The 14,456-nt window shown below is 41.8% G+C and overlaps 1 non-coding gene across 1 annotated transcript; it reads right to left on the reverse strand.

Moving 5' to 3' along the window:
* Window positions 1–468: 468 nt before the first annotated feature.
* Window positions 469–575, reverse strand: LOC115801758 (U6 spliceosomal RNA). The gene has a single exon (XR_004022096.1). It is a non-coding gene; the product is annotated as a U6 spliceosomal RNA (small nuclear RNA).
* Between the last annotated feature and the right edge of the window lie 13,881 nt (window positions 576–14,456).

Consider the following 14,456-nt stretch of genomic DNA (forward strand, 5'->3'; position numbering starts at 1 on the left):
AGGTGGAAAGCCAGTAGCAGCTTTACTGTTAGCCAGGAAAACTAATAAGTAAGATGCCTCTTTAGCTTATTCCCCAAATCCAGCCACTTCTCAGGGTGTAACAGTCATGCGTCAGAGAGCACTCTGAATACATTCATTTCCTTCTTCTTGCTGATTTCTTTCACCTAATTAATCAACAAGTTCTATGGACTGTCCTTGAAAATGTCTCCATCACCTGTACCTTCCTCTCCGTTCCTGCTCTTCATTATCACTTCGGACCCTCATGATCTCTTTTTGTTTAATATTGATATTTTGATGATATTTTTATTGTGGTAAAATAAGCATAACATAAAATTTACCATTTAATCCATTTTTAAGTGTATAGTTCGGTGGCATTAAGTACACTGACATTGCTCTGCAGCTATCACCATCATCCATCTCCAGAACTTTCTCGTCTTCCGCAACTGAAACTCTGTACCCGTTAAACACAGAAGTGTGCATTACTTCACAAATTAATGTGTCATCCTTATGCAGGGACCATACCAATCTTCTCTGTATCATTCTAATTTTAGTATACATGCTGACAAAGCAAGCACCCCTTATAGTCTCTTGCCTGATTATTTGACATAGTCTTCTAAACACCTCCACTCTGCTAGCATCTCGAATGCCCACACCTCCCGCCATCAGAACTGGAGCTCTGGGACAGAGCATCATTCCCTGGCTTAAAAACCCTCCAGTGCCTCCTCTTTCCTATAAGATGGTATCCAGTCTCTCAAGCAGGGCATCCAAAGTCTCCCACAATCTGTCTCTGCTTTCTTCATCTCTATCATTATCATCCTGCCTCCCTCCCTCCCCACTGTCTCTCAACACATTTTTTCCGTGTGGGCAACAGGAGAAACCAACTAAACTAACCCCGATTCCATGCTTAGTATGTGGTTGACTTTGGGTGAATGTGAGATCCAAGGTCTTCCATTTCTCTGTGTCTGCTTTCCTTTCTTCCTGAAAATACATTTATTTTTTTTTAGCCCATTCTCTATATATCACTTTGCTGTGAAACCTTTCAGAGCTGCCTCTGTTCCTCAGTGACAGTTAGCTCCCCCTTCCTTGGGGCTTCCATGCCGGTATAACACTAGGCCCGCTGAATTTTGTCTATGGCAGTTGTATCTTAAAGATCAAGCAGACCTAGAAATAGCCCATTCTCAGAAACAGAGCTGAGGAATAGCACCTCCATTCTTTTGGGTCAACTTCTTCCATGTCTTTTCTTTATCTCCACTCCCTCAGCAGTTGTAGCTTTTCTTCAAGTTTCTTAGAAATCTGAAAACCTAAGGGTCACTAAGATTGAGTAAAATACCTCTTCCCTGCAACTGGCTGGTTTATTTCTTGATTTTATGGAAGACAGTCCAGACACAGACCCGTTTTCCTTCATTACCTTCATGAAGGCAGCTCCTGGCGGAGGGAGAGTGCGGGAGTCCAAGCCAGAGGAAGACCTTTCAAGTGGCATTAAGTACTTAAGAGGATGCCTGAGGCCAGTTCCTGAGTCTTGCTTCTGGATTGTCTATGAGGAGTGTCAGGAAACAGAACAAAAATTCTCTCTGTCCTCAAGACACATGGAGAGCATTCCACTCAGACCAAAAGTGCCCCTTTCACAAATGCTGCAGGACTCAGCACAGGCCTGGGGACTTGAAGGAGGCCCATCACAGTCTTGGAGCCACAGGCTCTCTCTGCCTGCATCTTTGCCTCATTTTGGGGCCTGAGGATGATGTCCAGTTGTGCTCTGAAGTTCTCATTAGAGGCCAAGCATAGGGAGGGGGTGTAGGGGGAGCTGATGCTTCACTTAGCACGGTCCTTTTTACTCTTCTCCTAGCAGGGGCTTAAGGATGCTCCCTGACCAAAAGCGTCTCTCCCCTTTATTAGTTAATTTCACTAATACTAATGCTATGAAGATAAAATATAGGGAGATACAAGAGTATATAATAGAAGACTTGTTCTGGGGGTCATGGAAGCCTTCCCAGAGGAGGTGAAATTTCAGCTAAGATCGGAAGGATAAAATTGATTTTTTAAATGCAAAAGGGGATGGTCATTCAGGCAGAGGGAACAGCATGTGCAAAGTTGCTGAAACAGGAGGGATCGTGTGCATTTGAAGAACTTAGAGAAGGCCAGCATGGTTGAAGCATGGTGAGTAAGGCAGCTTGTGTGCCTTAAGATAAGCATGGAGAGTGAGGCAAGAACCAAATCACACATGGCCTTTAGTGCAGGGTTAGAGGTCTTGGACTTTATCCTGAAACAATGGAAATCCACTGAATGGCTCTAAACAGGAAAGTAAAATGATTAACATGTTTTTTTTTTAAGATCAGACATTGTTCAGCGTGTATAATTTGTTTCTATACATGTGTATATGCTGGTATATGAATTGAACAGTCCTGGAAGGGTATATAGCAAGGGTCCCCAACTGCCGGGCCGCGGACCGGTAGTGGTGCATGGCCTGTTAGGAGCCAGGCCACACAGTAGGAGGTGAGCGGCAGGTGAGGGAGTGTTTGATTAAATAAACCAGCCCCTCCCTCCCCATTCCCCCATCCCCCCCCCCACCCCCGCACCGCCCCGTGGAAAAATTGCCTTCCACAAAACTGGTGCCTGGTGTTAAAAAGGTTGGGAACCGCTGGTATATAAGAAATTCTTAACAGTGCTACTTCTGAGGAGGGGGACAGGGCAGAAGTGGAAGGAAGATTTTTATTTTTCATTTCATACTCTTTTGTTGCTTCGAATGGGGAAATCTTTCCAAAAGCTCTTCAGAGAGCTCACATTTCATTGGCTAGAATTGGATGACATGGCCATTCCTGAACCATTCACATGCCGAGGGGAGGGGTTGCCATGAGTGGCTTAGAGTGGAATGGATATGGGAAATCCAAACACAAGCATCTACCATAACCTGGCAGGCTAGTGATAATGGCTTTTTCAAAAGACCTAACTCTTGCCACCCCTCAGGTAAAAATATATAGGATGTCACTTCCTTGACTGATGCGATGGGTCATCCGACCTTGGCCTTGGACTTCATGTCATGGACAGTGCTGGCTAGGATCTTGGGCCCTTTTACCCACCATGGCCTTGTAGTCCATAGAACTGTACTGACTTCAGCTTGGGGCTTTCCCACGGTCTGTTCCCCTTTCCCCAAGCAAAATAAGATGGATTTTTTTTTTCGTGTAACATAAATCAGGGCTCCATGACAGGCGTGCTTTCTTCCTCTTATTCCTTTGCAATTGTCGGCTCTGGATCTTTTAAGCCTCTGCCTTTGTCTCACAGAGTAAAAATGATAGGAGAATGAGAAATCAATTAGGTAGCAAGAAAATAACCATAGCTAAAGTAAAGCAATCACACCAGGGCTAAAAACCTTTCCCAGCAACAGTTAGACAGTTGTGTCAAGTAAATTTTGAAACAACAGGAGTTGTGTTGACCCAGAAAGACAGTGTATTGCCTTTATTGTCAGTCACTGTGGTTTCAAGTCTTGGCAGCCTGATTTAATTAATGACAGAACAGCTAAATCTTTATCCATACACAGCTCTCATGACAGTTTGCCACTGACAGTACCACTCCTTCCTTCCTCTCTTTCCCTCCCTCTCTGCCTTTCTTCCTTCCTTCTTTCCTTTCACATATATTTATGGAGTATCTACCATATGCCAGAAACTGATCTAGGCACTAAATAACCAGAAATTTACATACTAGGGGTGTGTGTGTGTGTGTGTGAGAGAGAGAGAGAGAGATGGAGTGACATGACACTTCTGTCTGATTGATGAAGTTCATCAGTCAGGTCTGCATTGTTTATTTAATCAAACATTTATGAAGTGTCTGTTATGTGCTGGGTTTGGAGTCTAGAGATTAAGAGACAAGAGTCCATGTACTCAAGAAATGTAGCCACACTAGCAGGCAGTGACTCTCCCATGAAGCCTTAATGGCAACATGGACAAGCTGAGGCGGGATGCGGCCTAGGATTGGCAGGGGCAGCTCCGTGTGGGGTTTGGTATTTGAAATGAGACAGAAAGAATGTGAATCATTTTGCCAGAAGCAAGGCAGGGTGAGTCTGGAGGAGTGCTCAGGCGTAAGGAATGATGTGCACAAAAGCCCAGGGGTGAGAGGAGCGTGGGGTGTCCCGGAAACAAGAGGTGGCTTGTTCTGGCTGCAGTAGTGGGTGCAAGGAGAGTGTGTGAGCAGCTTCTCCAGGAATAGCTACGGAATCTGAAAAGGACCAGCGATCTGTCTTAGCAGATATTAAATGTATATAAAGCTACAGTAATGAAAACAATGTGGTGTTAGGGGCAGAAAAACCACTAATTTAGTTATTTGTGTGTTTTCTCCTCTTCTTAATTATGTCAATCACTACAAACTGGAAACAAAATGAAACCATATTCAAAGTGAAGAAACAAACGATAAACTAGGGAAATTTTTGCAATATATTAAAAAAGAAAAAGGTTATTGCATAAAGAATTCTCTAAAGATAGAGAATAGAGAAAATAAAAACAGAATAAAGTGAAGGGACTAGAAAGCTCAGAAACAATAAGAGCGTTTATAATATAAATATGCATATGATAAAATTACCATTTCATACCGTAGAGAAAACATAAATCATTCAGTAAGTGATATTGGAACAAATGACCCAGCATTAAAAAAAAACAAATTAAACTTAGATCTCTAATTCATATTACATAAAAATCAAATTAAACATCAAAATCAAATAAAAAATATTTTAAGGTGATATTTTTAACATGCTCTCAACACTGAAATTATTTTCAAATAATTAAAATTATAAATCATTAAAAAGTTAAAGTATAGATAGTTTGTGAAAGGGACAATTTCCTAAGAAAGAAAAGAAATGAAAAAATGTAAAGAAAATTGTGTGTCAATGTGAATACACTAAAATATAAAATGCTTATATATTACAGAAAAGCCATATACACTTCATTCATATTTTCACATGCATTTATATAAAGTTTTGCAAAGTGCTTTCCTATGATTCTTTTTTTAAATCGAGTCATTTGACTTTCTAATTTAGGTATTCATGATTTCTCTCCTTAATTATGTCAGTCTTATTAACTGAAAGCAAAATAAAATCACATTCAAAATGAAAAGGCAAACTAGGGACAAACTAGGGAAATATCCTAATCGTATAAAAACAGGAAAAGTTTTTATGTAAAAAATATCTCTAAAGACAGAGAATAGAGAAAATAAAATGGAGAAAAACGGGTAAAAGAATACGAATAGGTAATTTACTTAAAAAACAAAAATAATAACGAACATATAAAATGTGTTCAACCTCATCTGTGATGAACGAAATGCGAATTAAAACAATAGTATATACGTATTTTTGCCTATCAATTTGGTAAGAATATACATATATATGTATATATATATCTGTATATAAATGTATCACGCATGAGGGACAATAAAGCATGAGGCATGGTTAATAAAGAGCATGAACACCTTATCTGTGTTGTTTCTTTTGTCTACTCAGTCTTGTAATTAAGAATTTAACCTTATCTGAAAGAGTCACTAGCAACAGAATCAAGCTCAGGGTACCAAAGTGTGATTAAGAAAAACAACAACAAAAAAAAAGAGTTGAGCTTTAGCTCTGAGAGAGATGAAATTATAGCAACTTATCCCTCAACTAGCTGGCAAACAAATTCTTCACAAAACTCCATCTGGGCCTGGTCTTGGTTCAAGAAGCGGGGAGTTGCTATGCTGCATCCCCCAGAGAGAAGCTTTCTCTCCCGCAGAAGCCTGACCATGGAAGAGGAAGAGGGAAGATGATGACTGAGTAGGTAGGAGATGCTTCAGGGAAGCTCAAGGACAGACAGAGCAAGGTCACTCTGAATTTTCATGGTTCTACCCCAGCTGGAAGCAAGGAGCAAGGAGCAGGATTTACTGAGGCCTTTGTTTTGTCTGACAAGGGCTGAGTGATTTTGAAATCATCCCCTTTAATCATTAAATTAGACTTTGCATTTTCCAAAGACACTACAAAAATGCACAATTTGGGCCGTAGGCAAGTTGGAGAAGAGGCAGCTCGAATTAATGGGGGAAATTTCAGACAGTGAAAGCCCCGCATGAGGGATCTGGCCAGACAGCACGTTGGGAGCCTGTGGTTCACGGCTGCATCCGCCCTGCTGAGCAGGGGTTTTGACTGATTTCAGGAGCTGATGGGAAATTAATCAGGAGAGAAGCTGGGACATTTGCTGCCACTGAAATCGATGTGTCAGTTGCCTGTGACGTCATGAGTCACTTCTTTCCAAATACTTTCTTACCGCTGCAACTGGCCTCTTTCCTCTTCCATGGGCTTCTTTTAATGTGGCTGTTACTTACCTTTGATTCATTGTCTAAATAACCTTCATCTTCCCTTCAGGCTTCCCCCCAGATTCAACTTGGTGGAGAGGAGAGCAGTAAGTTGAAATACAATATAAGTGTTAACTTGTAGATTCAGCAGAGATGACTGGACAATATCCAGTCTCAGTAAGGCTGAGGGGCTAACAGTGGGAATCATTCTGCTCCTGTCCAGCTCAACCTCTGCTGCTGATGGAGAGCGAGTCATTTTGCTTCTTTTAGCCCTAAGTCTACTCGTAAAAAGTTTAGGGGCTGGACTATGTGGTGGATAACATTTTTCCAGCTTTAGTATCTTAAGGGACTAAAGATGAACAAAGAGTAAGAACAAGAGACTCCTATAATGTCAGAAAACACTTGAAGAATATGCCATCAATTAATCTAAGAAATGCATATTGAAACAATGAGATACTTTTTCAAACCTCTGTGGTCAGCAAAGACTTAATAAAGAAATGACACCACCTTCCTCTGGGTCAGGGGAGGAAAAATGAGAGCTCTTGTTTGCTGTCAGCAGGAATACACATTTTTTAATAGGGCGGTTTATGCATATGCATCAAAAGTCTTAAAATGAGCATCATCTGTGATCTGGCAATTCCATTAGAATGAGTTCTGAGGAAATAGTCAGAGACTCATGAATAATTTTAAGTACAAAGATTTTTATCACAGCATTATTTATACTATTGAAACCCAAAGGCTGATCTTCCTTTGCCCAGGATGAATTACGTGACACTCGATGGCCGGCTTGGGGACACTCAGAAGGTGCAGGATGAGCAAGACCCATGTACATACTCAACATGCCAGGTATCTCCCTGCAATTCCTGATCCCATCCACCAGTGCAGAGCCACTCTTTCAGAGATGATCCTGCCATGTGACCAAGGGAGACCCTGCCTTGTCCAGGTGGTTGTGGTCTTCTTTGTTGAAAGACCATCTTTGGCCCACCATTGGCTGCAGGACAAAGGGAACATACTATGGCTTGGTTACTAAGGCCCTTCACAACTGAGTCTCACCCCATCCAGAAAGAGCTTATTGCCAACTTCTTTTCCATCGGCACTGCCTGCCTGTCCTTTCCTGTCACCATACGCACTCTGACCCCCTGTTACCAGGGAAACTGCTTTCTCTCCACCGTCCCCTTCTCCTATCTGAAGCCTTCCTTCCTTCAAAGGATGCTTCCAAGAAGTGTTCCCTGACATTATTTGACCTCATTGCGTACATTGTCTAGCATATTTTTGTGTGTATTGCATTTTTTTGCTCAATTTTGTTTCAAGTTTGTCTGTCTTTTCGATTATAAGATCTCTGAAACTGGTACTATGTCTTATATTTGAAAGGTTGCATGATATAGGAGAAAGAACAGGATATGGAATCAGACAAACCTGGGGTTAAATCCTGCATAACGCTGGGTAAGTTACTCAACCTCTCTGAGTTTGAGTTTTATCATTTATAAGATGGGGATAATAGTTATTTCACAGAGTTGTAGTGTGGTTGATGAGATCAATGTTAACCACCTGGTACAATGCCTGCCCCACAGCACATACTCAGAAAATGTTAGTTCCCTCCTCTTTGTCCCACTTTGGAGGAGTTGAGCTTAGTACATAGCATCTTTAGATAAAATCTTGTCATCTAGCCCGTTCCCCAAAGGACACTAGGAGCAATGAGTGACCTATAAGGGAGGAGAGCAGCAGTTGGTGAACCGGGAAAGCCCCTGTATGGGTCTGGCCTGCTGGCCTCTTACCTGATGATTGTCAGGGGGATGAAGCACACCAGGAAGGCCACGATGGTCATGTATGGGGTCTGGTAGGAGTCGTCGGGTCACAGGGCCCAGCACTGCACTTCACCATTGGAGAGTTTCCTTTTCCCAAATATGATAAGGGTGGGAATGGAGAACAGGAAAGAGGCTCCAGGCAATCACGCTGAGGACCTTGGCCTGCTTTTCTACTCAGAAAAAAGAGAGGGATGCTTGGGCATCTGGAAACATCCTTTGGGAGCACGCTTGGCATCTAGTGTGGAAAAATATCATGGTGGAAGAGGGATTCTGGAACTCTCAGAGCCTCAGTTTCCTCATGCATAAAAGGGGGATAATAGGACCAGCATCTAAGGCTGATGCAGGGATTAAAAAGAGTATGCTTACACAGAAGCTAGAACACTGCCTGGTATAAGGTCAGTGTTCCCCAGTTTCTCCTCTTTTGCTTCCCCGATTTACCTGCTTGATTGAGATGTTGATGCACCCATTTCTAAAGTACTATGGAGCTCAGTTTGTACCACATACATTTGATAGGTTGCTGTGCGAATGCTTGTCTCTTGTACCTTGCCCATCCTCAAAGGCAGGGATGGGACTTTGGTCTGTCTGTCATCCTTCTTTTGTACCTAGCACTGTGAAGCACTGTGACAGTGTTTGAAAGCTGTTTGCCAAATGTTAAGTAGCCTTCTTTTATTTGAAGGAATAAGGGAGGAATTGTAAGGCAGAGAAAGAACACTGGACTTGGTTCTGGAGAGCAGGGTTCATTCAAACCTAGCCCCGAAGTCTGGTAGATATGACCCTACACACTAGATTTGGGCTCTTTCAGATGTGATATTTTGACCTTGGGCAAATCACTCAGTCTCAGCCTGAGTTCTTCTCTAAAGTGGGATTAAAAAAAAATACACACTCTGCTCACCTAATCAAGTCATGATGGGGCTAGAGAGAGACAATTAATATACATGAGAGTGCTTTTTGAAAAGAGTTGTTTTGATGTGATGCTTTCTGTTAAGCTGTTGTTGAAGGTCTTCTTCTTCATCCCCATTGTAGCTGTGCTGTCTGTGCTGACTGGCCTGGGCAGCCCTTCTTCATCCAGGGACAGGAGACCTCCCTCCACCTTCCAACTTTCAAATTGGAAAGCAGGTGCATGTTTCTGGGTGGGGAGGGAAATGTAGAGTCTGGTGGTATCGTAGAGAGGTGTGTAGGGTGTGGTCAAGGAGCTATAAGAAGTGAGAACAATTCTAGAATAAACTAGCGACTCTAGTAGAATCTTGAATCCCAAATACTTGGGAGAATAATATCTGGGCTTCTGTTCTTGCTGAATTGTCACTCTGAAAAGAGTTATTAGAAAGATTTAGAAAACAGATATTACTGGCACACTGAACAAGCAGGAACCTTGGGGTGGAATTATAATACAGTCTTTTTAGGTCTTTCTGTCATCCCCGTACATGGATCCAGTGATCCAGTGGAGTGGGAGCTCTTCTGCTCCTGTTTGAAAACTCAGCCCCTTGATGTCAGTGGTAATTAGGTAGTTAAAAAGCCCCTGCAGTCACCTTACGTGGTAAGCAGTGCTTTAATGTAGTAATGAACTTAAAAATTAATAAGCAGATGGGCTTCCCTGGTGGCGTGGTGGTTGAGAGTCCACCTGCCGATGCAGGGGACGCGGGTTCGTGCCCCGGTCTGGGAATATCCCACATGCCGCGGAGTGGCTGGGCCCGTGAGCCATGGCCGCTGAGTCTGAGTGTCCAGAGCCTGTGCTCTGCAACGGGAGAGGCCACAACGGTAAGAGGCCCACGTACCGCAAAAAATAAATAAATAAAATAAAATAAATAAAAAACACGGACAAAATAAAATTTTCCCATGGTTAGACTAAACTCCAGTTTTTCAAAGTATTAAGTATTTAAATTGTTTCCAATTATTTTGTATTATAAATAATTCATATGCATCTCTTTGCACTGCTCTGGTTATTTCCTTAGGATGAACTCTTAGAAACTGAAGATTGGGGCAAATATAGCTAAGTTTCCCCCAAAGTGTCTACAATTTATGGCTCCCACTGGAAGTGTACAGAAGTGTCCTTTTCCTTATAGTTGCCCAACACTGAGGATTCTTCCTCTTACTCTAGTTATCTTGTTGGTAAGATTTCCTATCCAAATATTTAATCTTGCAGTTCTTCAATTAGCAGAAACAATAAGGGAAATAAAAATAGTTTTTACTAAATAAAAATTTTTTAATTATTTATAAATAGTAAACATTGTAAACATACTTAAAAAGCAAAATGAGGGCTTCCCTGGTGGCACAGTGGTTGAGAGTCCGCCTGCCGATGCAGGGGACACGGGTTTGTGCCCCAGTCCGGGAAGATCCCACATGCCGCGGAGCGGCTGGGCCCGTGAAGCCACGGCCGCTGGGCCTGCGCGTCCGGAGCCTGTGCTCGCAACGGGAGAGGCCACAACAGTGAGAGGCCCGCGTACCTCAAAAAAAAAAAAAAAAAAAAAAATGACAAATACGAAATATTTATATATGACAAGCAAAGGGCTAATATCCTTCTTATAAAGAACTCTGGCAAAGAAATAAGATCACACCAATTGAAAAAGTGGGCAAAGGACATGAAAAAATTTTGAGAAATTTTTAAGAAGCAAAGCGACAAGTAAATGAACGATATATACAAATGATCTTTTTGACTACTAAAGAACTGCAAGATTTCTTTCCTAGAAAGATATTTTCCTCACCAAAATGATGAACGTTTTACCCATACCCATACCCTCTTATGTTTAAAATTTTTGCTTTTTCAATCCAATTGGAATTTACTTTGTAATTAACTGTGACATGTAGTGATCTATTTTTTTTTAATGGCTAGACAGCTGTTCTAACACGATACACTGGCAAATTCATTCTTTTCTAACTGATTTGGTATTCTATATGCTTTAGATAGGTTCTAGTATCATATTGTTATAATTATCAAAGTTTTATATTATATTTTCATACCTGGCACTATATATCTCTCTTCATTATGGGTTGATGTTTTTCTAATTATTCTCACAGTTACTTTTACTAAAGAGCTTTAAAACTGACAACTCCTCTGGAGTTGCTGGCTAAGGAAATAACCACTTTAGTAAAAAGCAATAAAACATCAGTAAAAATGTGCCCCCTCCCCCCATTTCTGCTCTCCTTCCCTTGGTTTTGTTACCATTGCCATGTGCTTGCTCAGCCACAGGAGAGTTCCTCCTGGCTTCCACTGGCTCCATTTTCTGTGCTGCTCTGTGGGGAATCTCTTTCTCCCGCCTTCTCTCAGCTCCGTCACATAAACCCCCAACCCTGCCCCTCACAGCTGCCCTTACATTCTAACGTGCTGGAGCAGCAAGATGACTCTAGCCCAGGGTTCCCTGGACCTTCTTACACCCTGTTCCACCAACTACCACATCCTATAACCGTGCAGATCTTTTCAACTTCCTGCAAGGCCATGCAGCTTTCCTAGGGGGCTTGGCATCCTTGTTAATATTTAATCTGCTCCCTGTGTGCTGGGAATTCCTTGAAGTTTCTGGTCTTTGGATGGTGTCTTTCCTTGGCTCCCATCCCAGCTGCAGGCCTCCTCCTATTTGTAGGCTTCTTCCATGACTTCAGTTGGGATTGGGCAGAGGAAGGGAAAATGGCTAATTTCTGTTTCCAGGCTTGCATCTTTCCCTGAAGCTATTAGAGATGATTATTTTCCAAGTGCCCTAACTGAAGCGTCTATTAATTTTATAGTGAGGAAGTAAATTGCTTTACATCTTTTAAAGAACACTATAATATTCATTCCTGCCTTTCCTGTAATTTAGGACATGATTTATAATATTGCACAGTATCTCCCAGAACCAGTCATATTTCCCATAAGCTAAACAGTTGATTAATTTTTATCTAATGAATACGGTGGTGAGACATGTAACTGACCATGTTTCCCTCTTGACTGTGGATCCCAAAGCCTCAACCTCCAGCAAGTGTCCTGGGACACCCCTCACATGTTTTCTTATACTTAAATTCACTTTACTCCTATTTCTTTCGCCTTGAAATACTCTGGTGTGGGTGTCTTTTTGTACACCAGATGCAATCCTTCCCAGAGCCTGCAGGACGTAAATAAGTGGTTGGCTGAGTAAGAGTATCACACTTTTGCATACATATATCATAAAATGTCTCTCCCATTTACCCTCGTGCCCTCCCCTGCATGCTTCTCTGCCAGAGAAGATGCTAGAGCATGACACTGTCTGGAAAGCTTGGTGCTAATTGCACACCTACCTACACTCACACAACCTACAGAAAGCCTGAGAAACAGGTATAAATTCGATCTTAAAATTAATTTCAATTGCACACAACACACTGATATGTTTCTGGTATAAAAATTCCCTAAAGGCGTGTAAGTCCCTGTGTTCTCTATGGAGAGTCCAGCTCCCATCCCCAGACGTGAGGACTAGTTGGTGTACATTTTTGCAGGCAGTTGTTTATTATTGAGACCTCACTTTTTCTTGCATTCTCTCACACTCTTCTCTCTCTGTCTGTACACAATATCTAGCATTGTTTTGAGTTTTTCTTTACAATAATGTTATCATACAGTATGCATACTGCATGTATGTTTTTTTTATTACTCAATATATGATGTAGATATTTTCATGTCAATGCACATTACTCTCCATGGCTCTACCACCTCCTCACTGAGAGAGAGTAATCAAGGACACCTAAACTGAACCCAGACCATCTGGGTTCAAATCCTGCCTCTGCACCTACTAGCTGTGTGACCTTGGGCAAACTACTTTAACTCTTTGAATTGTAATTGCCCAGATTAAGATGCAAATAATAATAGAATTGACATCACAGAGCTGTTGTGAGGATTAAAGTATTTAACATATGTAAAGAACTTAGAATCATGAATAGCACATAGTATGCAATCAATGAACCTAATCTACTGAAACTTCTACATAGGGTGCTAGCCTTTCCTCCGTTGAGGGACACCAAGGTTAGCATTGAATTCCTGCTATTCTAAGCATGCTGCAACATACAACACATGCGTGTGCATGCACACATGTGAGTATTTGTCCAGAGAAGATACCAAGAAGTAGAATTTCTATGTCAAAAGGCTGCACATTTTATATTTGATTAGATATTATTAAGTTGCCATTCAAAGTATCTGTCTCAGTACTGCCTGAAGTATTTAGTAGTATCTGATGACATTAATTCTACTTATTCTAAAGTTCTGATTGCTCTATTAATTTTGCTTCCTTAGCTGTAAATTCTGCAGAATGGTATTTTAAACGTATTATCTATTTTCCACAGTTTGGCTTTTGTCACATTTTCTGTGATATTTGATTGCACCTCATTTTTGTAGGCAAGGTTTCCTATTAGGTTCTTCATTTTACCATTTTCACACCGTGCTTGGGAAAGTGTAGTATGTTGGCTTCTTATTTGCTTTTGGGGGTCAAAGAGGTAAGTGGGCTCTGCCTGTGGGCGGAGGAATGGACAATTAGTCCTGTGACTAGGTACCCACCATCCCTCCAAGCTGCTTCCCAGGGCCCCACTCTGTTTCTCCAAATCCAATATCTCCACTACTTGGAAGCAGAGACCTCCATCCCTCCTGCACGCCTGGAAAGGGGAAGAGCAGTGGGAAGGGAGATGTGCTGTGATTAAATGTCCTCATTGTACTCCAGGAATCATCCTGCCAGTTTCCTTGAGTCCTTCTTGCTCTGGAAATTTACACGATCTATTTAGGAAGACTTCTGCCATATTGCTGCATCATCATCTGTGTGTATTGTGGGTTGTGTGGTTTCAGCCTTCCCTCTGACCCATCTGCTTCCTTCTTTCAGGGATTCTTTGCTATCTCTGGATCAAAGAGGGTTTTCCTTGTTTCTATTATAATTATAAATTAAGACATCTTTCCAATTATTTCCATGGTTTTAGGGTAAGGAGAGCAAGGTGCTTGTTTCTGGAAAGTAAGCAAGTAGAAGTGGGAGTGTTCATTAGTTTGGATAGGTATGCGTGTTGACACTGCTCTTAAAAAAAAACAACAAACAAACCTGGCAGCGTCAGCGTCAAGGTAAATGGTCACAAAGTAGGCCCAGCAAAGCACCTTTCCTAGTGGCTCTTGGCCATCCATAGAAGCCATCAGCATTTTCCCAGGCACCCAAACTTTCTTTTCTACATCTTTTTGGACAATCAGACTCATGAAGTTGGGGAGGAAGTGGAAGAGGAGAAGAAAGGGGGAGGAAAAGACCATTACTAAGAGGATAATATTAGTGAAAACCCTCACCCAAGGATCGTACTTGTTTGAGCCAGCTCACCTCCTTGCAGGAACTTCATGGGGTAGACGATGGCATGGTACCTGTCTATGCTGAAGGACACCAGGACATAGGTAGAGGCATAGAG

This window comes from Delphinapterus leucas, chromosome 9 (genome assembly GCF_059928025.1).
Source record: "Delphinapterus leucas isolate spDelLeu-1000000601 "Yukka" chromosome 9, BTC_Dleu_Yukka2, whole genome shotgun sequence".
NCBI lineage: Eukaryota > Metazoa > Chordata > Mammalia > Artiodactyla > Monodontidae > Delphinapterus > Delphinapterus leucas.